The sequence below is a fragment of the Stegodyphus dumicola genome, chromosome 3 (genome assembly GCF_044657685.1).
Source record: "Stegodyphus dumicola isolate Sdum_Otavi_A_Nest chromosome 3, ASM4465768v1".
In the NCBI taxonomy this organism is placed as follows: Eukaryota; Metazoa; Arthropoda; class Arachnida; order Araneae; family Eresidae; genus Stegodyphus; species Stegodyphus dumicola.
In genome coordinates this window covers 150882299-150908105 of record NC_140770.1, presented here as the reverse complement: position 1 = coordinate 150908105, position 25807 = coordinate 150882299, and the positions used below count along the sequence as shown (strand labels likewise).

At 32.3% G+C, this 25807-nt stretch overlaps 1 protein-coding gene across 3 annotated transcripts in view; it reads right to left on the bottom strand.

Moving 5' to 3' along the window:
* LOC118179758 (uncharacterized) overlaps nt 1-25807 on the bottom strand; it is a 57457-nt gene that overhangs the window by 25738 nt on the left and 5912 nt on the right. The window contains exon 1 of one of the 3 annotated variants that reach the window (XR_015040306.1): nt 894-9808. The exons of the other annotated variants lie outside the window; for them this stretch is intronic. The gene's annotated coding sequence lies outside the window, so the exon portion shown is untranslated. Of the gene's footprint in view, nt 1-893; nt 9809-25807 lie in introns of those variants that run through there. 3 annotated transcript variants of the gene reach the window in all.

The window sequence follows — 25807 nt, the reverse complement described above, 5'->3', positions numbered from 1 at the left end:
TGCATTTAAAACTCCAAAATCATTGCTATAGAAAAGTTTTTTTATTTTTTGTACCTTTTAAATACCTTAATACCCTTTTAGCCAAAAGATAATGCCTTTTTTCTGGTACATGATTAAATTGTGACAAATAAGTTGTTACAAATGATATATCAGGACGCGTTCTATTCGCTAAATATAAAAGTTCCCCAATTAATTCCTGATACAAAATTGCATCAATTTTTTCATTTGTACATGAAAAACCTTTATCTGCCCCTTTAACGATTGGCGTTTTCACTGCTTTACAATTTTGCAGATTGTGTTTAGTCAATAAAGATTCAATATATTCTGTTTGAGACAAACATATACCATTTTCAAGTTTTTCTATTTGCATTCCTAAAAATTTTGAATTAGTATTTTCATGTAACTCAAATACATTTTTTATTTTAGAAACAATATTTTCAAGCATTTCTTTATTATTACAGAATACAGCTAAATCATCAACATACAAACACAATATAAAAATGTTTTTGGTATCATTATAAATGAATATACAATTATCAGATGCTAACTGTACCAGCCCTAGTTTTCGGATTGAGGCAACCCATAAATACTTTTCTTCAATTTACATACTTTACCTTCTCCAATCAGTTTTTCATAACCAGGTGGAGGAGTCATATACACATCCTCGTTTAAGTCACTGTACAAGTACGCTGTTTTTACATCATAAAATTTAACAGTCAAGTTTAATTTAGCTGAAAGTGCAAGCAATAATCTAAAACATTCAATGTTAACTACTGGTGAATATGATTCGGTATAATCCTTATTTTTTATTTGATTAAACCCAGCCGCTACTAATCGCGCTTTATATTTTACTTCCCCAGAGTCTCCTTCCTTCAAAGTATACACCCACTTACTTTTTACTAATTTTGTTTTTTTCAGGCCTCTCTACTATTTCCCACACTTCGTGTTTATGTAATGAATCTATTTCATTTTCCATTGCGGATTTCCAGTCATACCAATTAGCACTTTGTTTTGCTTCTGAAAAATTATTCGGAACATTACTGATTATACTTGACGCTAGTTGTTTTGATTTGAGCCTCTCGGATCGTCTTAACGGTATTTCATTTCCATATTTATTACTTTTTTCATAGCTATCAGATGTTTGGACTTCATTCCCCCTGTCATCACCCCCGCAACAACGGCTCATGTCGCCGATTTCGAAATTCGATGAGTCATCATATTCGCTTGCTTGAGTATTTTCCGTAACAACCAATTCGAGGTGTGGTTTTTGATCTACTTCGTTTCCCTTTCTTTCTAATTCTTCAATATCCCAAGTTTCTAAGGTTTTATTTTTTTCCCATATAATTACTACCCTTTAAAGATTCGTTAAATTTAACTGATCGTTCTTCAATTATTTTGTTACTTGCTATATCATAAATACGATATCCTTCTCTTTCTCTAGCATATCCTAACATTATCCCTCTTTTCCCTGGTATGTCAAATTTGTTTCGCATTACTTTCGGAATGTGAAAGTATGCCACACATCCAAACCTTTTTAGATAGTTTAATTTGGGTTTTTTACCAGTCCAAATTTCTAAAGGAATTTTTTCTTTTCCTTTCCGGGGTGTTAAATTTGATACTTGAGTACTAAAATTAATTGCTTCTGCCCAGAATTTTACCGGAAGCTCACTCTCATGTAGTAATGTCCTAGCTCTTTCTAAAAGAAGTCTGTTTGCTCGTTCAGCTTTTCCATTACTCTCACTGTTATATGGAACTGTTTTTTCATGAAAAATACCTGAATTAGCAAGATAATTATCTAATTGTTGATTTACAAATTCTAAACCATTGTCTGTTCTCAAACGTTTAATTCTTTTACCAGTCAAATTTTCATACTTAGCTTTAAATTTACAAAATGCGTCAAACACTTCACTTTTACTTTTAAGAAAATAAGTAAAATACATTCCAGAAAAATCATCCACTAAGATCATAAAATATTTAGACCCACCAATTGATTCAGTTTGAACAGGGCCACATAGATCCGAATGAATTAATTCTAAAATTTCTGAACTCTGATTAATGTCAATATTTGGATGACTTTTTCTAGTTATTTTACTTATGTCACAAGTTTCACACTTAAAATCACTTACATCATTAATATCAATGTATTCTTTCATTTTAAGCATATACTTTGGATTTAAATGGCACAATCTACTATGCCAAAGTTCATAATTATTACCAGTACAATCATTAGCAATGCATGATTCAGAATTATAATATGGTTCTAAATTAACTTCAAGCCTACCGTTATTCTTAAATGCTTTAAAAAGTAATTCATTACACCTACTAAAAACTAATACAGAATTATTCCTTGATTCAATTTTACATCCTTTATCCATTAAGGCAGTGAGTGACAATAAGTTATTTCTTAAATCAGGAATATAACTAACATTACTAATAGTTAAATTAATAAAACTAGAATTCTTTGTATTTATAGCTTTTGCTTTAACAGTACCAATACCTTCTGAATATATTTTTGAATGTTTACCTGCCTGGTAAATTTCCCTCACCTCTGGTGTAATATTCTGAAACCAAAAGAAGTCTTTTGCCATGTGTCCGGTTGCACCACTATCCAGCAACCAAATTTTATCACATTCATCATTTTTTTCACGCGTAAGTTGAAGAGCAAAATCACTTTCTCTTTCATCAGAACGAGATGAAACGTTCACACTTGTAGGTTGTAACTTCATTCTTTCCTTGTTACCTTTGGATAACTCACTTTTTGAATTCTTGTTTCTGTAATAGCAGTCCTTCGCGATGTAACCAGGTCGTCGGCAAATGTAACAAATTCTTGGCTTATAGTTTTTATTCCTTCTTGATATGAATGCCTCTGCGTTGTTTCCATCAGGTCGTTTCCCGTTCGTTGAATTGTGAACGGACTCTTCCTCACGGAGTATTTCGAGTACTTTGTCAATTGTTTTTTCACGCTGAGTTTTTACAATTTCCCTAATTCGAGAAAATTTTGCAAGAAGTCCACGGACTGTGTAAAACACCAGTTCCCGAGGAGATACATCTAGTCCTAGCGATTGACACTTAGTTGCTATTCCTCTCGCTCTTGTGATATAATCATTAGCCGACTCATGCAACTTCATTTCTAAATTTTTTAACTCATTACCAGCATCTATTTTTCGATCTTCGGCTTGTCCCGTAAATGTTGACTTTATTTTTTCCCAAAGAATTTTTGCATTCTCTTCTGTGGAGAACTGAAGCGCCTGTTGATCCAATAGTGAAAGTTTTATATATGCTACGGCGTCAGCGTTTTTCTCATTCCACAATCTTTCATCTTTCTCGTCTAAATTTTCTGGTTTTACTGTTGAAATTACCGAGTCAAGTCTTTTCAGTGATAAGGCAGCTTTAATTTTCAATGCCCAAATAAAATAGTTCTCTCCAGTTAATTCGGGAACGTTCCACTTCTCCATTTTTGGCTTCCACTAAGACAGTTTCGGTTTCGACTTGGTCTCTTATATCCAATTCTTCTTGACAAAACCATGCTCTGCTACCATTTGTTGTTCAGAGGCCAATATTTAGAGTAAAGAAGCCATCGTAGGACAACACACTTTATTTACATGAAGAATGAATAAAGATATCACACAGGAAATCATATTGAGTATCACACAGCAAATAACACATCAGCATCTCCCTACGCTCGAAGCTCGAATGACGGATAAGAAAAAACGTTCGCTCGCCTCTACCCAACAGGATCCCCTAAAAACCCCAATTGCCCTTTAAAAAGGGGAGTATGTAAGGTATTTCTCCCACCTTCCTAGTGTAGTGGTTCTGCATGCTGGGCCAGTATTTCAGAAATTGCGGTTCAATTCCCGGCCAAGGTGTTTGCTCGCTTTTCATCTTGCCTGCTTCCAAAAAAATACCCAATGTCTCTACACATTACAGTACACTCCACGGAATTATTATTATTCACGGAATTGGGTTGCACGGCCGCAGCGGATAATCCGAAAAAAGCTAAAAACGGGTATAGCAAATAAGAAAGCAGTCATTCAAACTTTGAAAAACCTTTTTATGTACAATAAAACGTAAAATAAACAACAGGAAATGTTTAACTAACGCTTAATATTTTAGCTTATCATGCTTAATATATTCTCCACATGAAGTCCAATTTCTCGAATTCCATGTCGCTGCTTAAAACGAGTCAAACTAGCCAGAAGACGCATCAAAATTTCCTTTCAGGCCTAACAACTCAAAAAAGGTTTTTGCCTTCGCCACAATTGATAGGACCATTTACAGTACCCTCTTTTCGAACATGAGCTAACCACTTTGTCAATGCCATGTCTAGCTCATCAAAGGTAGAAACCTTCATAGTTTTTCGTGTTTTCATTGCGGAAGCACTGTCCGACATTGATGCAAAGTTCACCAGTTTGTCTTTTTGTTTTAGAATGTCACACAGTGTTGTTTCCGCGATTCCGTAATCCAATTTCATTTGCTGCCTTGTAGCGCCGTTTGCTACTTTGGAAATTCTAGTTTTTGCGCAATCGTGAACACAGCCTTCTTTCGTTTTCCTGACATTTTAAATCGATAATGAAAAACACAAAACCAAAAAGCACAAGCACTGAACACAATTAAAGATAAGACATTAACTCCAACTGGTTCGCAAACACTATCTGGCTTAAACTAACAATGGCGAGTGGGAGGAAGTGGACGTGTCAGTAAGATTAAGACGAGAGAGGGCGGTGGAACGGGCACTGCAAGGGTGAGTGAGAAATCACTTACTCATCAGAGGGGAAGCTTTCGAGAAGGCCTAGGATATTTTTGCTATAAATAAGATGTTAGCAAATTTAACAACGCTTCTCTCACTTTTGTAAACATTTTTATTTTCTTTGCTTTATGCTTGTAAAAAAAAGAAAAAAAAAAAGAAACACCTTTGTGCGGCAGGCGCGGATAATCGGGAGTCTACTGTATATAAAATATTTTTCAAAGTGCACATTTGTTGTGCAGAAAATTCATTCTGCAAGCTACTAATTATAAGACTCTCTTTATCTCATTCTAACAGGTAATACTTTAAAAAATTTCAGCTACTCATAACGTGAGACTGCAATTTAAAAATAAACAAAATCTGAAAGGGTTCAAGATTTTAACAATCATCCAAATGGGCTCTTTTAAAGTTTAATATGACTTATCAGTAGGGATTACCAATAGAGATAGTCCATGCGGAATAGCAAAACATTTTATAGGATATATGATGAATATATATTTAAACTAGAATGGAAACATTATATAACTTCTGTATATTTAAAATGTGAAAAAATACATAATATCGTATAAAAATATTTATAGTTTTTAATTAGATATATTATGAATTAAATCCATTTTGATTTAAATTGATCAGATTAAAAAATAAAAAGTAATATTTTTAAAATATGTATCTACAGCTTTTAACCCTTTAACTGCTTAAAACGTTTTTAAACGTTTTTGGAGTTTCCTTTAAAAATGCTTAAGACATCTTTACACATATTTCAAATCGCACGGAAAATGCTTAAGACGTGTATACACGAAGCCCGAATTTCGCAAAGATTGCTTAAGACGTGTTTAGACGACGTGATCTGGTCTTCCTTCCCCTACCTTTCTGCAGGCGGCTGTCAGTTGACACAAAGGTCTTAATAGGGTGTGATGTCTGTTTCAAAAGAACACTTTACGGATGGGTCCTGAGAATGAAGAATCATTGTCAGAGAGCAGGTGTGCATTCTCTTTCCAACGACTGCAAGCTTGTGAATGAAGATAAACCGTTTTACAACAGTTTGCCTTGTGGTTATTTATACAAATGAAAGTTAAACAGAATCGCTCATTGTTATAATACATTACCGAAATTTAGAAAAAACAGGAAAAAGTAACAATTGTAACGTAAGATGTACTTTTTAATAAACCATATATTATACAATGTATTAAAAGTTGACTACAACATCAAGAACAGGATAAAATATAAAATGCTGCAAACTATCTTGTTTGCTCTCGTATTTCAAGTGCGGGTGTTTCTAATGGTATATTTTTCCTTTTTACATTTTAAAATGTTAAAAATGTGCTTTCAGTACGCCTGATTTTTGTATTCGAATATGTGGCTGTGTGTTCCTTGTAAACGCGAACTGACATGTAAAAATTTCTTGGATGTCGAAAGGAAGATATTCTACTCGAAAACTTCAATTAAATTGAAGAAATTCATATGCTGAAAGAATTTCTAGAAATATTTTTTTTTAAATTTTATTATTAAGATTTTAAATACAAAATAGTTTTAAAATCTAGGAAAAAAAGTATGGAAAGAAATGTACTGGTATAAAATCGCATAAAATTAACGGAGTGTAAGTTAAGTAAAACAGTTAGTGTATGGAAGGGTTACATATACTGAACACGAAAAATTAATCAGAGGAACAATTAGCTAATGAATTAAATTAATTACATTAAAAAATTTCGTTAGAAAAAAAAAAAAAACTCTCCAAATGTCAACACTGATAGCAGCACTACAAATGAAAGTTATTAAGTTCGAAACTTAATTAATCCTTCGGTACTCAATAATTTTGGCCCACTAGCGGCCGAGCGGTTTAGTAGTTCGGTCTGAGGTTCAAATCCCGCAAACGGGCTGGCTGCATGAGCGTTTTCATGGTTTTCGCCAAGTGTAACGTGTATACGAGCCAGTGTCCATTACAAAGTCCTCCACAAAGGCATCCCTCCTCTTAGGCAGATAGCCCTTGAGGCTCTGTCGTACTCACATAAAACCAAATCAAATTAAGAACCAATAACTGTGCGTTAGCGATTACTTTGCAAAGATTTTTGATAAAGATTCAAGAAAAGCCTGCAGCGACCTAGTAGAAATTGGCAGTTTGAAGCGATTTTAAATCCCGGTGAATGGGCTGGCTACCTGGCAGTTTTCGTGGATTTTTGCTGCCTAATAAGCCAATCTCATTTAAAAAGGTCCGATCCGATTTGCACGAAGATCTCCTCTGAGTACTAGTCCTCGCTTGGGATTAGGTTTAGTTTGGTTTGTTAGATTATTATAAAACACGCAAAGGGCAATCTGTCTAAAGAAAGTATATTTCGTGAAAGACTGTCGAAGGAAAACTATCTTGTACCGTGTTACGTATGGGTAAATTCACGAAAACGCCCATATGGTGAGCCAGTCACATTGGTTTCAATCCGGGTCAAACTATAATTACATTAACAGTCCTAGTGTATTTTATTGTGAGCTAAATAAAATAAAATACAATACAATATCGCGAAAGTCACTTTATGCTATTGAAATGGCAACAATTTCGTATTATACCAGCCATCATTTTGCGTCCATTATGAGATTTTGCTCTTTTCCGTTACCTAAGCTAGCCCACAACGGAACACTGCTAGTTCTGTCCTTAGTTCGAATCCCGGTGAAAGGATTCTGCATGGATGCTTCCGTGTTTTTCTCATGTGTCACGTGTACACAAGCCGGTTTCCTTTAAAAAGCCCTCCAAAAAGGCATCCTTCCCCTTATGAAAAATAACCCTCGAGTGCTTTGCAACAGTCAAATAAACCAAACGATTACTACATAACATGCTTACAATGTTTTGTGTTTGTGTTTCGGATCGGAAGTTGATGCGTCAAAGTTGGCTCCCGTTAAGTGAAATATGCTGTTCCCTTTTTTTTTTTTCTTTGCTTTTATAGCAATGTTCTCATTTTCAGAATGTGAATAAAACATTTTTAATAATGTGTCATTCTATTTGGTTTTTTGTTTAATGAAAAAAATGAATTTAAGCAACAAATTTCTTATGTTCCGAAAAATTTTACCATTATAGACATGAGCTGCTGTCAAAAGTGCATTTTCTTACTAGCGCATCTATTTGTATAGAGAAAATTCTTTTGCGTGTGTTGTCCTATAACTGAAAAGATTCTGAGAAATTTGTATAGGGAAATAAAGTTATTAAATTTAAATAAAAAATAAAGTTATTTGTGGGCTATATGTACGAGGGCCATCCAGGAAGTAGATTACGTTTCCGTCTGTGTCCGCTAGGGGCGGGGCTAGCGCGGCCATCTTGGGGTCAGAGCATTACGCAGCTCAGTCTGCATCTAGCCGTGCTAGTGAGAGGTTCGTGCTGTGCTCCGTTCAGATACTGTGACGGTTTGAAATGTCTGCGTTAATTGAAAATCCTGCGAGGTGCGCTCAGTAATAAGGTTTCTGACTGCAAAAAACTGTAAACCGATAGAAATCTATCGGCAGCTTCGTGAAGTGTATGGGGACAACATTATCACTGAAGGTGGAGTGCGTCAGTGGGTCATAAGATTTCAAAATGGCCGAACCAATGTTCACGACGAAGATCGAAGTGGGAGACCCAGCATAGTGACCGCCGAACTTCTCGAAAAAGTCGATGCTAAAGTCCGTGAAAATCGAAATTTCACAATAACGGAACTTTCTTTGAGTTTTCCACAAATTTCGCGAAGTTTGTTGCACGAAATCATCAGCGAAAAGCTTGGTTACCACAAGTTTTGTGCAAGATGGATTCCAAAAATCTTGACAGAGGACCACAAAAATCAGCGAATGGCTGCAGCGTTGAACTTTTTGGACGCTTACCATAAGGATGGTGACTCTTTACTCGATCGCATCGTTACTGGTGACGAAACATGGGTGAAACATGTGAACTGTGAAACGAAATTGCAATCAATGCAGTGGGGGCACACAAGTTCTCCCCAAAAACCCAAGAAATGCATGCAAACAAAGTTGGCAAGGAAGATGATGGCGACTGTTTTTTGGGACAGAAAAGGTGTAATTTTGGTGGACTTCCTGGAAAGAGGCACTACAATAAACTCTCAAAGGTATTGCCAAACTCCAGCAATGAAGAAGTGGCTGGCTATGCAGCGTTTTGATGACGACGCACAGCTGCAAGAAGAGGTAACGAAGTGGTTGAAAGCGCAGGCGGCCGAATTTTTCGACGAAGGAATTTCCAAGCTCGTACATCGCTACGATAAATGCCTTAATTTGTATGGTGACTATGTAGAAAAGTAGTATTTGAGTGTGGCTTTCATCTGTATATAATAAAATTTGTTTCCTATACTTTGTTTATTTTTTTATTCCAAAACGTAATCTACTTTCTGGATAGCCCTCGTATTTTGAGGTAAGAGTCGAAACACGAGGTATGCGATGAATTTAAAATAATGATATATATAGTAAGGATTTCACCGCTAGACATTCCCAACGAAATTTGCTAAATTTTTCTATATATAGAATCAATGTATATTCCGTTTAGTATATAAATTCAGTGTTATAACACTCTCCTTTATCAGTGTTATTCTGTGTTATATCGAGATTTAGTTACGTCTGATATAAGCATTTTATTTTTGTTTTATAAAATTGGTTTGTTTATTAGTATTATGCTTATTAAATACGATTTATCAGGTTTTTAAATCTATCAGACCCCAACCAGTGGCCTTCCTGGCTAAGACCGCTGATGACGACTAGTTTCACTTGCACTGAAACCCAAACGAACAAATTGTCTGCATGGTTGGCTTTCATAGTTTTCCCATGTGTGACATGGATATGAATGAGTTTTACTTAGAAAGCCCACCACGGCGACTAGTGTATCCTTTAGACAGACGATCTCGTTTGTTTTGCCATATTCAAATAATCGGACAAAATTTGAGAACAAAGACTAGTAAATGCATATACCATAATAAAATAAAATAAGTGCATATTACAACACTAAAATAAGTGCATATTCAAAACTAAAATAAATGCATATAACGTAAGAAATGAGATCACAACAAATTTTAAATTATTTTTTAATACACTAATTACTAAATTGCATTATTTTCAAATTTTATTTCATTTTTATGTATGTATTAATGCATATTTTATACGTGCGAAAGTGTGCTTGTTTAGCTTATCCATATACAGTAAATAAATCTGATTTGAAAATACATTTAGGTGAGATTTTCGTAACTTGAAAAAATTTACTCGCAAAATAATTTCTGACAAAAAATATATATTAAGAAAACAAAATTTTATCTCCCTACTTGGTTTTGTGTAAAACAATTTAAAAATTAGCTTATTACTTTTTTTTTTATATCGAAATCGTATGTGTGGCACTGTGCTGCATAGATATTGGCGAACTGACATATAAAAATTATATGAATGTTGAAAGGAAGATATTCTACTCAAAACTTCAATTAAATGGAATAAATGAATACGCCAAAGGAATTTCTAGAAATATTTGTTTTCAAAATTTTATTATTAAGATTTTAATCCAAAACGTTTTAAAATCTAAAGAAGAAAATGTGTATTCCTTGAAATATTTTTGGAAAGAAATCTATCGATATAAAACCTCTTAAAATTAATGGAGTGTAAATTAATTAAAACAGTTAGTGTACGGAAGGGTTAGATATATTCCGCACAAAAAATTACAGTCAGAAGAACAATTACCTAAAGAATTAAACTAATTACATTAAAATAATTTAAAATAAATTAACATCTGTCCAAGTGTCAATGCTAACAGCAATAGCACGAATGAAAGTTATTCTTTAAATTTCGAACTTAATTCATCCGTCAGTACGCAATGATTGTGTCTTTTCTTATAGATACTTATATTTCTTATAGATAGATTAAATAAAGGTATATATAATCAGAATTTTGCGGCCAGACATTCCCAGTGAAATATATTACAAAAAATTATCAATGTAGAATTAACGTATATTCCGTTTAGTATTTGAATTTATCAGTGTTATTATACATCAGTTTATCAGTGTAAGTTATATCGAGATTTAGTTGTGTTCGATATTAGAATTTTCTTTGGTTTATATAAATCCGATTCGTGTAATATTATTATATTTATTAAATCCTATTTATTAGGTTTCCAAATCTGTCAAACCCAATCAATGGCCTACTGGCTAAGATTTCTGATTACCGCTAGTTCGACTCATATTCGAACCCAAACAAACGAACTGGTTGCATAGTTGAGTTTTGTGATTTTCCCTATGTGTAACATGAACATGAGTACGTTTTACTTAGAAAGTCATCCATGGGGACATCCATTGCCTTCGGCTGATAGATCTCGTTTCCTTTGCCATACTCAAATAATCTAAAAATTTTTCAAAAAGACCAACAGATGCATATACAAAATAAAATTAAGTAAATGCATATAAGAAAATAAAAAAAAGTAAATGCATATAACAAAACTGAAGTAAATGTATATAACGGGAAAAAATGAGGTAAAAACAAATTTTTAATAATTTTTCAATACAGTAGTTTTTAAATTGCTTGTTTTCAAATTTTATTTCATTTTTATGTATGTACTAATATACAGTTTATATTTGCGAAAGTGTGCTTGTTCGGCATTCCATATATATTAATTAAATAAATCTGATTTGAAAATGCATGCACTAACGCGCTATTCTCGTAATTTGAAAAACACTAAAGTATTGTCTGAGAAAAATATTTATAAAGAAAATTAAATTTCGTCTCCTTACTCGGTGCTGTGTAAAACAATTTAAATAAGCTTATTAATTCTTTTTCTTCTTTATTAAAAACAAATTAGTTTATTTTTCATCTATATATGAAAAATAACAAAATCTTGCTGTCAGACTGGAAATTCTTAAAAATATAAAACTCGTTTTTTTTGAACAAAAGTTTCTGAGAAATTTCTCTTGGTCAACAAGTAGTAACAGGACCCCTGACTGCTTTGTTTGAAAAACCCGATGAAGTGGATGATTTTACCCCCAAAAGTTTTTCTTTAACAAAGCAGATGCGGTCGAAATGGCTTTGCTGAGAAGCGTTCGTATTTGAATAGCTAGAAGCTTGAGTTGGAAGACTTATTGTTCCCGAAGCAATCAGTCAGACAGCAATAAAATTTGTTATAGATATTTCTCTCTCTGTAGTTCTTGAAATCTTGGAATGGGTGAAAGTTTATTTTGTTTTACATATATAAGGAAACTGCATGTAAAGCAAAATAATTCAAGGCACCCATTGTATGTTAATCATTGTACATCCCTTCAGCTCTTCGGTTGGATATTAAGAAAAGAAATTCCTATACTGCTTTTGTATTACTTGTATAGTGAAAGATTTGAAAAAAATAGCTTCATATGAAAAGTTTTTCTCTGATGAACGAATACAGCTGAAAGCATGTTTGTGTCTTCAAGTATATCCACAAAACATGAAATAGTATTGTACTCTTTTGTGTCGTATTGCATTTTTATATTACTTCGTGGTAAATTTTTTTATTCTTAAATTTTTCTCTCTTTTCTTACAATACACAAGTACTCTTTCAAATATGGCTCACCTATGAACCTAAATTTTTATACTATAAAATTTTATATAAAAATTAGCCGTAATCATTAGACACAGCTTTGTGTATATTATATTCTTGAATACATGCCTGCAATTAATACTAAGACTACTATTGATAAAATTCGTGATATAATTAATAATGAAAATACTGTTTAAGCTAAAAACCGATTTGAATCTTTTTTTCTTTATAGGGTAACATGAGCCAAACAATTTTCGTTAGAAATATACGATTATGCTAACTTGACAAATCAGACAGAAAATATTTTATTGTCAACATTGGCTATGATAAAAGGTTTTTACGCTTAAGATTTTTGATTATGATAAAGCACACAGGACCTATTTGTCTAAGGAAAAGGAAGTCTTCATGGTAGTTTTTTTTTTTTTTTTTTTTTTTTGTGTGTGTGTGGAAAACAAACCGTTAATTCACAATTGTACTTGTGAAAAACCCTTAAACCTCCCATGCAGCCACTTGAATTTACCGGTGCTCAGCTATCTTACCGCTTGGAGACTAGTTGGCTTTCTGAACTTATGCAATATCTCATCTGAATTTGAATATTTGCATAAAAAACGAGCAAAATAAAACGACACATTGTAAATAGTACATTTTACTGAAATCAAACTTTCTTTGAAAAAGGAAAATTATTTGTAAGGAATAAGATGGATGCATTTAATTAAACGGCGGGCAATAACAGCGCTGATCATATGTTTCTGTATAGGAAATCATTTTGTTCATGTTATCGTATAACGAAAAATATCCACAGATTATATTTTACAGTTTTTAAGAAGTCATTGGTTATCTGCTTTAAGAGAACACCTTTGTGGGTAATTTTCTTAATAAAATTAGCTTGAATTCACGTTACGCATCGGGAAAATCATAAAGACCACAAGCAGCTAACCTGTTCAGTTGCCAACAACAAACTACCAACATCCAATAATCTTATTCACTCAACTATAATGAACTTTAATTAATGTTTGTATATTATTAGTAGTATTAAAATAACGAAAATATTTATTCTAATAAAAATTTTTGTTTCAATATCCTCCCTAGTAAGCTATTTCCTTTGGTTGGAGATTTGTCAATAATAAATGCTATGTTCAAACAAGACATTTATTTAGAGCATAATGCTTCAAAAATGTATGCTGGAATCCCTAGCAAAAAAAAAAAATATCGCCGGAAAATATATCTCCGAAAAAATATTTAATTATTCATATTCTTATTATTAATTATTAAATAATAACTTTTATAATTATTAAATGCAATGCTTATTTATACTTTACCAAATGTACAGCAACACTCTTTCTTTACAAAAATATTATATTGAATAAATTATATTGTAAGCTAATGAGTAACAACATTGCTTTGTTTAATTAAGATACAATAACAAGCCGAACAAACATTAAATTGGAAGTCAAACAACAAAAATCAGCGTTATATTTTCAAATTTTCACAATCTAATATTCATTATATCTTATCTCGTTCATTTGCGCTTTTGCAGCTGAGAATGACGGTTTGGTAAAACCATCGAAACTAGTCCTGTGAAAATTTGGATTTTTGTTCTTTGACTTCCAAATTAATTGCTTTGTTTGTTATTAATATGTCTCATCTTTCCTATTTCAGATAAAGTTTACTAGTGTTTCTTGGACAGGAAAACAAGAATTTTTAATTTGAATCAATAAATTTATGATACACTGAAAACAGTTTCAAGTTATAATTCCCTTTCTGAATATCTTGAATGTATATAAAAAGTAAAATGCAAATTTAATATTAATATTATCACACTTAAATAACATCCAAATGTTTCGTTTATTACTCTTAAAACTACGTAATAATTAAGGCAAAAAGAAATTATTTAAAATAATTATTATTTGCATGCAGTTGAAGAATATAGGAAATTGCTAAAAGTTTTAAAGATTTTTAATTGATGACAAAAATACAGAAAATCAGAAATAATACGAAATGTTTCAGCAATATCTCAGAAGGAATGAAAGTTGCACCAGATATTTGTCAGAATAGAATTTTAGTGATAGCAGTTTAATCAGTTTGCATTGAAATTCCTGTGATAATCAGTGACATCAGATTTAGGTTACGTATGTTAAAAATACGTAATAATTAAATATTTAACCGGGAAAATTTTAAAACCAACTTATTTGAAAATTAACAGCTTCACTACCAGCCTTCGTCTGGCTTTTAAATGTACCGGGAAAATGGCTGAAGGGAACACCAAACGTTAAATTTAAAAACTGAGTAGAACTTTACTCTGCAGAACAACTTCATAAAAAAGTTATTACGTATAACAAAACTACAATGAAATAATATATCCCTTAATACAAATATTAATTATCCTAATAAATAAATTAACCAACTTCCCTTTGCAAAATCTTAAGAACTCAAATGGTATAAAGGAGGTTAAGAACTTTGTTTCCTAAAAAAATCACTCAAAACTTTTCAGTATCTTAAAAATAATGAAATGAGCAATAAATAACATAAAAGAATACAAAAAACAAAAAATTCTGAAAAGCAAAGTATAATTAATGATATTTTATCTTATATTTTCAAGAGAAAAAAATTACAATAAAATAAGCTATATTCCTTAATACAAATATTAATTATCCTAATAAAAAATTAACCAACCAATTTCGTTGAAGAAACAAAATCATGCAAAACTTTCCAATATCTTAGAAACAGTGAAATAAGCAAAAAATAACATGAAAGCAACTCAAAAAACATAAAATTCCGTGCAGAATTTTACTCTGCAGAACAACTTTATCAAAAATAAAAATCAATAAAACTGTATTATATATATATATAAATGACAATGAAATATGCCAATCTCTTAAAAACAGTGACATAAGAAATACGATGAAAAATTGTTGCCAAACCCATATTTCTAAAAGAATGAAACTGTTCAAAATGATGCGAATTCATCAAAAATCTATCAACAAAAAGAAGACAGGAAAATTGTTGCCAAAATCACATTTTTAAAGATGTGAGAAGTGTACTCAGAAGCTTCACTTAAAAAAATTTTTGAAAATACAAAATATTATCATTTTTCCAAAATTCTTTTTGTAAAAGCAGTCGTAAGGATGAAAGTTTAACATGTCCAAAAATCAAAGAAAAATAAACTGTACATTTTTAAAAATAAACTTTTTTAGAAAAAATCCTGTTGAAAAGGTGTTAAGCTCAATTTGTTAAATATATTTGTATTTAATCGATTTATTGAAACACGAAATTTATTTTAAGTTCGTAAAATAGCTAAGTGCCTACGTTTCATGACGATGTGATAATGGAGTGTGTAGAGTAAAATCTCGCTTTCCTATAGCCCATATTGTCTCAAAATGACGCGATTTTGTAACAAAACATAAAATTTTTTTTAAAAAATTAATTTGAGTTTCGAAAAATTCGCTTCGAGGTGCACTGGCTCTTGTCTAGATGCACCTATGTACCAAATTTCGTAGCCGAGGGTCTATTAGCTTAACGCGCAGCTCGAACGAAAGACACACACACACACACACACACACACACACAGAGACAGACTCTTTCTTTTATTATATGTAGAGAAGAGATAAGATTGTTTAAGGGAAGGAAATTTAAGTTTCGCAGCTGTAGCCTGCGGCATTATGACGGTCATCACGGAGAGTCTAGTCTTTTGCAATTCTCTTCACAGCTCACATCTACGGAACAATATCTAGTAATCAATCTCACTTAGCGGAATCATTGAAGTAAAATTCTGGGAGGGATGGGAAATAACAAAAGAACTGCTTGACAATTTTCAGAGGTTTAGGATTATTTTCGCGACATTTTACGGGAAGTTCGGTCCAAAACTACCGACAGTTTTAAAGGGATTCGCAGAAAATTACTCGACAGGCTAAGGGTTAAATACTTTAGTTTGCTAATTACTAACAGGCAGATTAAATATGAAAGAATAATACCGTTCATTTTACTGAATGGCAACAGACTCAAATGAAAAGAAAAACAAGACATGAAAAATACATGACGCAATATTCCATTTTGAGACTAATAGCTTTTTTGGACTATTTAAAAAAAGGAAAAAGACAAAGGGTGGGGAAGACTGTTATCTGATCTTTCTTTGAACTTCTGGTTCAATACTTAAAACAGTTTTATTTTAAAATCTCATATAGCTAATTAGTTTAACTTTTTGAAGACCAAGGGCTTCATTCACCTGTTTGCTTAAAATAACAAAATGCCTGAAATTCCTTTTCAGATTCACAAAATTTCTTCTCCCCTTCCTGTTCATTAACGAGCAAAGAGGTGTGAAATATTCAAATGATATTGTTTCTAGTTTTTAACAAAGGATCTTTCATCAGCCACTGAAGCCCCGTTCACATGCAACGCTCCTTCGCACAGCTGCCGTTAGCAAGGGGAGAAAAGGAGACATGAAAGAGTTTCGTCTTTAGGACCCGTTCAGAAGACCACCGTCTTCCTTTCCCTTTACACCTAAAGCCTCTGTGAACAATCACGTCTCCGAATTGGCAGATTTCTAATACTGTTTACATATTTTTAACGTGGTTTACTGTTGTTAATTTTGTAATCTGTACTTTCGCAACTGGTACCTGAACTTTCGTAATGGTTCCTGAAAAATATATGCTTTTTAATTATTATTATTTTATAAGTTGTTATTTAGTTCACTCTTGGTGCTTGTCGCTATGGTTAAAAGATGGTAATGGATTTTTAAACTGCTTCTCTATAAGATATAGAACTCAAACTTTGTACATACACTGCTTGTGGATGTTGTTTCACGCTTTTGATTTTTAGAGGATTAGATTTTTTTCAAATTTAAAGTTGAAACGACTTTTTGCAAATATTAACAAATAAATTGAGAATCTCAGAATATTATAGTTTGCACCATAACACACTGTGGAAGAAAAAAAATTAAGTGAAATTTTTAGCGTAATTTTTTAAAAAAATATTTTGGGAGAATTTTTGAAAATCGTTCATATTTTTAGACTTTTTGACGCCCATTAATTTTAAAATTTCATATATAAAAATATATCAGTTACAAACTTTCGACATTTTCACAGCTTATAAAATAAACTTTTCGCATTTAAAAAAAATGATAAAGGAAATTAATTGGATGATTTTTTTTTACTTTTTTGAAAGATATGCAATGAAGCAGAATGGGAAATATCGGTTCTTCTTGGACATCAATTCGAAACATCGGTTTTAAAGTAATAATCTCATTATACCACACTATTTTTATGACATTTATGCTATATAAGTTGTTATTGTTACCATTTGTTAGTTCAGCGTGAGATTGGAGATATTTCTGAGTTAACTTTCTCTTAAGATGCGTTTTGCATTTCGTTGTGTTTAACGTTCTTATTAGATTGAAGCATAACTACTGATTATACTTAGTGCTTTTCTAAACATTTGTATGAGTATTTCTGTGGAAAATTCCAGAACTTTGAAGTGTTTATGTTGATACAATAACTTTAATTAAGCTATCATCGGATTTGAGTGCAATGACAATCATTTACGAACTATTATCAATCTATTACAAACCCGTACGCACGCAACAATATTATAATTAAATTATAATTAAATCATTCAAAAGGTACCGAGTCCCTTTTCGCGTTGAAGCCGATATGCACTTGTCTTAACTTTAGTTTTAATTTGAACGATATTTCTGGAATACCTAGCATCAGATAACCTTGTCTGTATTTGTCTATAATTTCCGTATCTTGTACAGTTCTATCTAATTTTTGGGGGGATGCTATCACATTTCCAGACATCTGTCAGCGTGATTGTTTCGCTGACAGTCCAGCGAGCAGTAACTAAAATTAAGTGAACCTGCGCAGTATAGTACGGGAAATCTCCCCATTTGCCCTGCTCCCGAGAGGTAAGTAACATTCAACCAAGTTCTACCTCCAATTCGGCGAGGCAGTTAATGCTTGTCCCATGCTTGTTTTAATTAATTAGTTAATGCTTGTTTTGTAGGTGGTGGTCGCACTGTGAAACCACCGCTCGTCTAGGACTTTGAAAATTACCTAGTCAGTAGGAGGGGGAACTTACCTTTTTCCATGCGTGTTTCCAATAAATGACGAAATTTACGAATTTTTTAAAAAATGCATGTAAGAATGGCATAATATATATATTTTTTACATAATTTTACAAACTAAATCGTCAGAAAAAATTAAAAAATAAACATTCATGTAATTTTTCTATAGCAGTGAAAGTATAAGTACTTACATAATAAGGACATTTGGCTACATGGATTAAAAAACTCAGTAAAATGAGGATAAAAAAAAAAGACTCAGTGTCTTTTTTTTTTTTTTTTTTTTGAATTTCAAAGAACAAATATTTTTTGTGACACTGTTCAAAGCATGTTTTGTCTTTTTGATACATGCAAAGACCCACATTGTTGCACGTTTTGCACATGTAATCTTCCATGAGGTTTCTTCCTTGTGCTACAAAATGCACACTGCCTGGATCTAAATTTCACTGGTATATGTCCAGCGTTATTTAGCTTCTTTTCATCTGGTACATGAAATTAGTAGTTTTTTTATGTTAATGGCGGGGGCTTGGTCTTTTTGGCTTTGGTACGGATCATTCATTTCCCATTTATACTTATTTTATTCGTATTTCGTCTCAAAATATTCAGAAAATATTTTTAATTTAAATAAAACTTTACGCGATTTCTATTTTTATTACAACAAAGTATATTTACATTAAATTTAAACCACAGGAAATAATTTATAAAATCGCAATACTAGCTTGGGTAGCAAGAGTGTTGAAGTCAGAGAAAAGTCTCTGGAAAAGAAAGACCTTTTTACTGGGCAAGTGCATGTATTGTTTAGTACAGTAGAAGTCCATTAGTCCGGCATCCAACAGTCCGGAATGCCCGATAGTCCGACATCGCTCCGGAAAATTGTAAAAATTTTGGTTTTCTCCAAAAGTGTGTCTTTAAAGCAAATAAAACTGCTCGAGAGCTATTCGGAAGTTTTCGGGGTAGTTCGAGATCATCCGGAAGCGCTCGGTATTGTTCGGAAATAATTAGCGGCCGCCTAGTCTCAGCTGTTACAACAAATTCAGGTGCAGTGCAGCTCCGTTAATCAATCACGAAGCGTCTTTGCCATTTTTTGTGCGTTATTGTTTTGTGTCCTTTCACATCGCAGTAAACGTAACTTTTGAAACTGTTTATAAAAAAAGTGATTTTCGTTCTAACTGTACAGTGACCATGTTTTCAAAACCTAAGCCTTCGAGTTCAAAAGGAGAGAAACGAAAACACGTAACACTGACTCTCAATCAGAAACTAGAAACTGACAATCCCTTGAAAAACCTGCCTGAAGATGAGGTAGAGGAGTGGCTTTTAATCGACGAGAATGAGCCTGTTGAACAAGAACTAACCGATGAGGACATTATCAACATTGTAGTAAACCCTCAGCCTACTCAAAATCTTGAAGAAAATGACTCAGATGCCGAAATGGAAGAAAAGGAAAAAATCAGCTGGGCAGAAGCTGCAGAATCACTAAATAAGTTTATCTCTTTTGCCGAGGCTAGTACTAGCTACAGTGCTTCAGAAATTATTGATTTCCATATCATTAGAAATAAATTTTATACTAAACGCCAAAAGTCAAGAAAACAAAGACATTCGTGACTTTTTTAAATCTAAGTGAAATATGTTTTACAGTACGTGTACATACATTATATGAAATGTAAAATAAACTTTGTTGTATGTATTTGCATACTGTATTTTTAGTTTAATTATTAACCTAATTGTTCTTATAATTACTGCCCGATAGACCGGAATTTTCGGTAGTCCGGCACCGAGCCGGTCCCGAACATGCCGGATTATCGGACTTCTACTGTAATAAAATAACTCTGTGATTTCAAAACCTCTTATCTATATCCGGGTAAAAAAAAAACATTCCTATTTGAGAGGCAAGCAAACGCCATTGTGAAGAGCAGTGACACAATGCTCTAGTGGGGCAGTGGTGTTGCCCTGAAACCACAAAGTAAATGCCATACATATAGACAGTTTTTTTTTTTTTTTATATACGCAGTTTAATTATTGCTATTTTTTATTGTTTATGATAAAAATCATTATGTGCGATTGATAACTTTTGAAATATAAAGTTGATTTGAAGTACTAAGACCTAAAATATGTATGATTCTATAGTCATTTTGTGTTATTTAGAGGTAATCAGTAATCAATTGATTTTCACTCAAAAAGATCAGTACAGTCAAAAGTCGTTAATCCGGACTCGTCGGGACTTTGTCGATTCCGGATTATAGATCATCAGTTTAAATCTGGTAAGATGGCATGCAGAAATTATAAAATTAAAAATATGAAACAGTAATTTATGAAATAAAGAACAATTATGATCTAAAGGGTATCAAAATTTACAAAAAAAAAAGCTTAATATTTATTTGTTTACTTTATTAAACATTTCTTTCAATGTAAGTTGTTTAAGTTGCTGCGTTTTTTATGTGATAATACATTCTCTTTAATTCTATAAACAGACATAATTTATTGTTCAGTTACAACAAAGTTCCGCTGTTCAAGTCCTATAATTGCTGTGTCGAGAATACCGACTAATTTGTCAATTGAAATTTTTTCGTTTTCAATAACTTCTGTTACTTTCTTCGCTATCGGAAGCGAATTATAATGACAAAGAATTTGATTTAAATCATACCAAAGATGGGGTACATCGAGATGAAATACTACATTTAGTAAGGAATTATAAGCCAAATAAAATAAAAACATGTGCCCTGAAGATAAGGATAGTGCTGACAGATCAACTTCCAATTCATTGCGCACCGCAAAAGATAAACAAACGTGAAAGTTTAGATAAACAAAGGATATGCCTTTATCCATTTTTTGCAGAAATTCCACTTTTTGTTTAATGGATTTCGAAACATACTTTCACTTTGTAGATCCTTTACATATTAGTAAATATATATCAGAAATTATATTTTACATAATCGCAAGTTCAAGCTTAGTTTTATAAAATTGCTCTAACAGTCTGCAAAAAATAATAAGCCAAATCCAATTCGAAGATTAAGGAACAACGCAATCTGCAAGATTAACTGAATTAGATAATTTTAGCTTAGCTTATACCATCCGTTATACATTAAATGCGCATTCGTAAACGTATTTTGTGCACGCGCACACACATATTCGCAGCCGTAAAGGTCTTACGCCTTTATAACTTATTACGGTCTTACACCTTTCTGCGCATGCGTCAACACGCCGCATGCACAGAAAGTTTGTAGCTTTGAGGTCCGGATTATAGATCATTTCGGATTATGGGTGTCCGAATTAATGACTTTTGACTGTAATCAATTGATTTTCACTCCAAAATTTCGGAAGGAAGAGGAGAAAAAAATTCAAAAATTCGTGGTTTCAGGGCGCGACCACCGTGCGTCAAAGGGTTAACATGTTGACTGCTGCATGCATTTTATGTGTTTTGCACATGGTGTCAACATGAATTTTTTATTATGCGATGAACATAGGTTGAAATATTATTTACAGAAGATAAGGTGAGCTATATAATCATTGTCATAGTTGTCGGGATGGCAGAGACGTGACACAATACATTATTGGAAAATGAATCCGTTATTATATAGAAGCACGACTTTTATGTACAAATAATTATATGTCGTTGATATTATACGATTTAAGAAAATAATTCTGATGAAACACAGGTGTTCAATACCTTACAAATTAAATCAGCCATGCTGGATAAAATCGAAACTCGAACTCAGGCATAAATGCCCTACCACACTTTCTGCAGACAACTCTTGTCTGTCTTATATGCTGGATTCTTACAGCAAGGTAGGCAGCTGATTGGCCGACCGCAGCCAATTACATGACAATCATGTTTAATGCATTTTTCATAGTGGGCCATTGTAAATCATTTTTGTGAATTATTATTCTGCAAATCATTCTAGTAACAATGGTATTTAAAAATGTATCAGTATTGATATTAACTCTAATTATGCATTTTTATTATTGGTTGCATGGCCAGTCACTGGTGGTCCCCTCAGCACTATAGCCAAGTCAAGTGCCAGCCACCGTTAATCCCCATGGAAGTCAATGTGTTAATAAAGAAAATACTTAATTATCCAAGACATAACTGTGCATTTTTTCCCATTGGGTTGCATATACATGAGGCTTCCAATAAATATTTTATGTAACCAAAGTTGTAACTGTTTATTATATTGCCAGGAACTTGAACATAATTTTCATAGTGTATATTCTTAACTCCAGAGTAAGGATTCAAATGCTGTATAAAGTTTAAATGTTCCTGTATGTCTTTTCTCTTTTTTCAAAGCTGCAATACCTATCTACTTTCAGCGATACACCCAGGGCAACAACTCTACAGCTAAAAGAGCGATGGATATTGAGACTTCCTACAAATAGCTTCAGGACAAGTATCCGGTCATTAAAAAAATAGCACTCTATCTTAGTGTTTAACCCTTTGGCTGCTTATTCTAGGATTTCCACCGGCAATATGAAAGTAACAAAATTTCCTCATCCCGATTCACAGATAAACAATTTACCCTCTATTCAAAAGCATGTCCTGCTTTTCCACCATTAAATTGTTAATGCATTTTCTATAATATTTAGATTTACAGTTTATTTTGGACAACAGATAGCATTATTCGGTTGATCTTTAGATTATGGTAACTTGGCGATTTTTTGGCGACCAACTCTCCTACAGCAACACTCAATTTTTTTTTACCCCGCTGCCATTTTGTCTTCACGAAGTAAAGACATGTTTCTTTACTTTTTATCTACTGAACACTTCTCCCAACAATCTACTAGCCGAATTACACTTATGCTAGAAATTTTATCTAACAAAACTGCTTAATCATGACAAATATTCACTGCAAAATACCCTACTCATTACGCATTTTTCAAAATAACACATACACATAAACCATGTACACGTCAACTTATTTTTACTTAAAATAAATCCCAGAATTACACAAAAATGGCATTGCGCACACTCTTCACTATATCCATGTACACTGCTTTTTTCTCATAAATTAGAAAAATTTCACGAAAATACATGACAATTTTCTGAATCTTTAAACCCGGTAAAAAGAACGGTTGATCTTTACAATATGGTAACTGGTAGTTTGGCGACATTTTGGAGGTTTGGCTACTACCTGGCACTTTGGTAATAATGTGAGCAGTACTCAGTTCCGATTACGCATTATTTTGTGTGAGGGAAATGAGAGATCATGGGATATGTCATGTGATATTAATGGACGAATTACAGTTCTTTAATCGGAAAAGGGGGGAAATCGGGAAAAAATCTGGAAATTTTGTATTTGGCTTTATTCTGTGTTGTGGGAAACAGTGTTCGTGAATTTTTTGATCCCATGGCCGTAACTAAAGTGAATTCGAAATGCGTATTTAGTGGGATTGAAAGAGGTAGTAATAAATGTTTTTTTAAGGTTGTGCGAAATAGAAGTAAAGATGTTTTATTAAGTTATTTATTTTACCTGGTACCTTGCTGTGAACTATAAGTATGATTTTAAAGATCCTGAAACAGGTGCACATACGCTTGCTTTTTATTTAGCGGAGGAAATAAGAAAAGTTTATCGACCACGTAATGAAGATTCTGAAGAAGATTAGGTAAGTTAGTATTTTTAATTATTTGAGGATATTATTTTTATGCATTGTTCTAAATGTAAGGAGTAAATAAAGTAATATGGTATTATTGGAAAATTGTTATTAGCAATGATTTAGTTTAAAGTAATTAGGATTGTAAGCTAATTTTTATTAATTTAATGTATGTGCTTATTTATATTTTAAGTAGTGTTTTTGAATTTAATTATATTCTAATTAAATGATAGTTATTTTGTGAATTATATGTTTGTAGGAATTTGGTATACGTTTCAGTGGAAGTAAACGTGCATGGAAATAATTTAAATATCTGACACTAAGTATTTGTAATGGTTGCGGTATGAATTCGTTGGTGACGTGTATAATGTAATAGATGATTTAGAGGTAAAAGTTTTTGGATATTTTATTTATTTTATATGTGGAAATGTTCATTACTTTTTCGCGATCAGGTAATTTCATATATGTTCTTTTTACCGGGTTTAAAGATTGAGAAAATTGTCATGTATTTTCGTGAAATTTTTCTAATTTATGAGAAAAAAGCCATTTTTGTGCAATTCTGGGATGTTTTTTTAAGTAAAAATAAGTCGACGTGTACATGGTTTAGTGATATTTTAATTAAATGATAGTTATTTTGTGAATTTTATGTTTGTAGGAATTTGGTACGTAATTAAGTTGAAGTAAACGTGCATGGAAATAATTTAAATATTTGATTCTAAGTATTTGTAATGCTTGCGGTATGAATTCGTTGGTGACGTGTATAATGTAATAGACGATTTAGAGGTAAAAGTTTTTGGATATTTTATTTATTTTATATGTGGAAATGTTCATATTTGGAAAGGGTAAATACTTTTTCGCGATCAGGTAATTTCATATATGTTCTTTTTACCGGGTTTAAAGATTCAGAAAATTGTCATATATTTTCGTGAAATTTTTCTAATTTATGAGAAAAAAGCAGTGTACATGGATATAGAGAAGATTATGCGCAATGCCATTTTTGTGCAATTCTGGGATGTTTTTTTAAGTAAAAATAAGTCGGCGTGTACATGGTTTATGTGTATGTGTTATTTTGAAAAACGCGTAAGGAGTATGGTATTGTGCACTTTTCCCCAATTTTGCAGTGAATATTTGTCATGATTAAGCAGTTTTGTTAGATAAAATTTCTATCATAAGTGTAATTCGGCTAGTAGATTGTTGGAAGAAGTGTTCAGTAGATAAAAAGAAAAGAAACATGTCTTTACTTCGTGAAGACAAAATGGCGGCGGGAAAAAAAAATAGAGGGTTGCTGTAGGAGAGTTGGTCGCCAAATTTTCGCCAAAAAAACGCCAAGTTACCATAATGTAAAGATCAACCAAAAGAACATATATGAAATTACCTGATCGCGAAAAAGTATATACCCTTTCCAAATATGAACAATTCCACATATAAAATAAATAAAATATCCAAAAACTTTTACCTCTAAATCATCTATTATATTATAAACGTCACCAACGAATTCATACCGCAAGCATTACAAATACTTAGTGTCAAATATTTAAATTATTTCCATGCACATTTACTTCAACTAAAACGTATACCAAATTCCTACAAACATAAAATTCACAAAATAACTATCATTTAATTAAAATATCACTAAACCATGTACACGTTGACTTATTTTTACTTTAAAAAAAAAAAAAATCCCAGAATTGCACAAAAATGGCATTGGGCACACTCTTCACCATATCCCTGTACACTGCTTTTTTCTCATAAATTAGAAAAATTTCACGAAAATGCATGACAATTTTCTGAATCTTTAAACCCCTTAAAAAGAACATATATGAAGTTACCTAATAACGAAAAAGTATATACCCTTCCCAAATATGAACATTTCCACGTATAAAATAAATAAAATATCCCAAAAACTTTTACCTCTAAATTATCTATT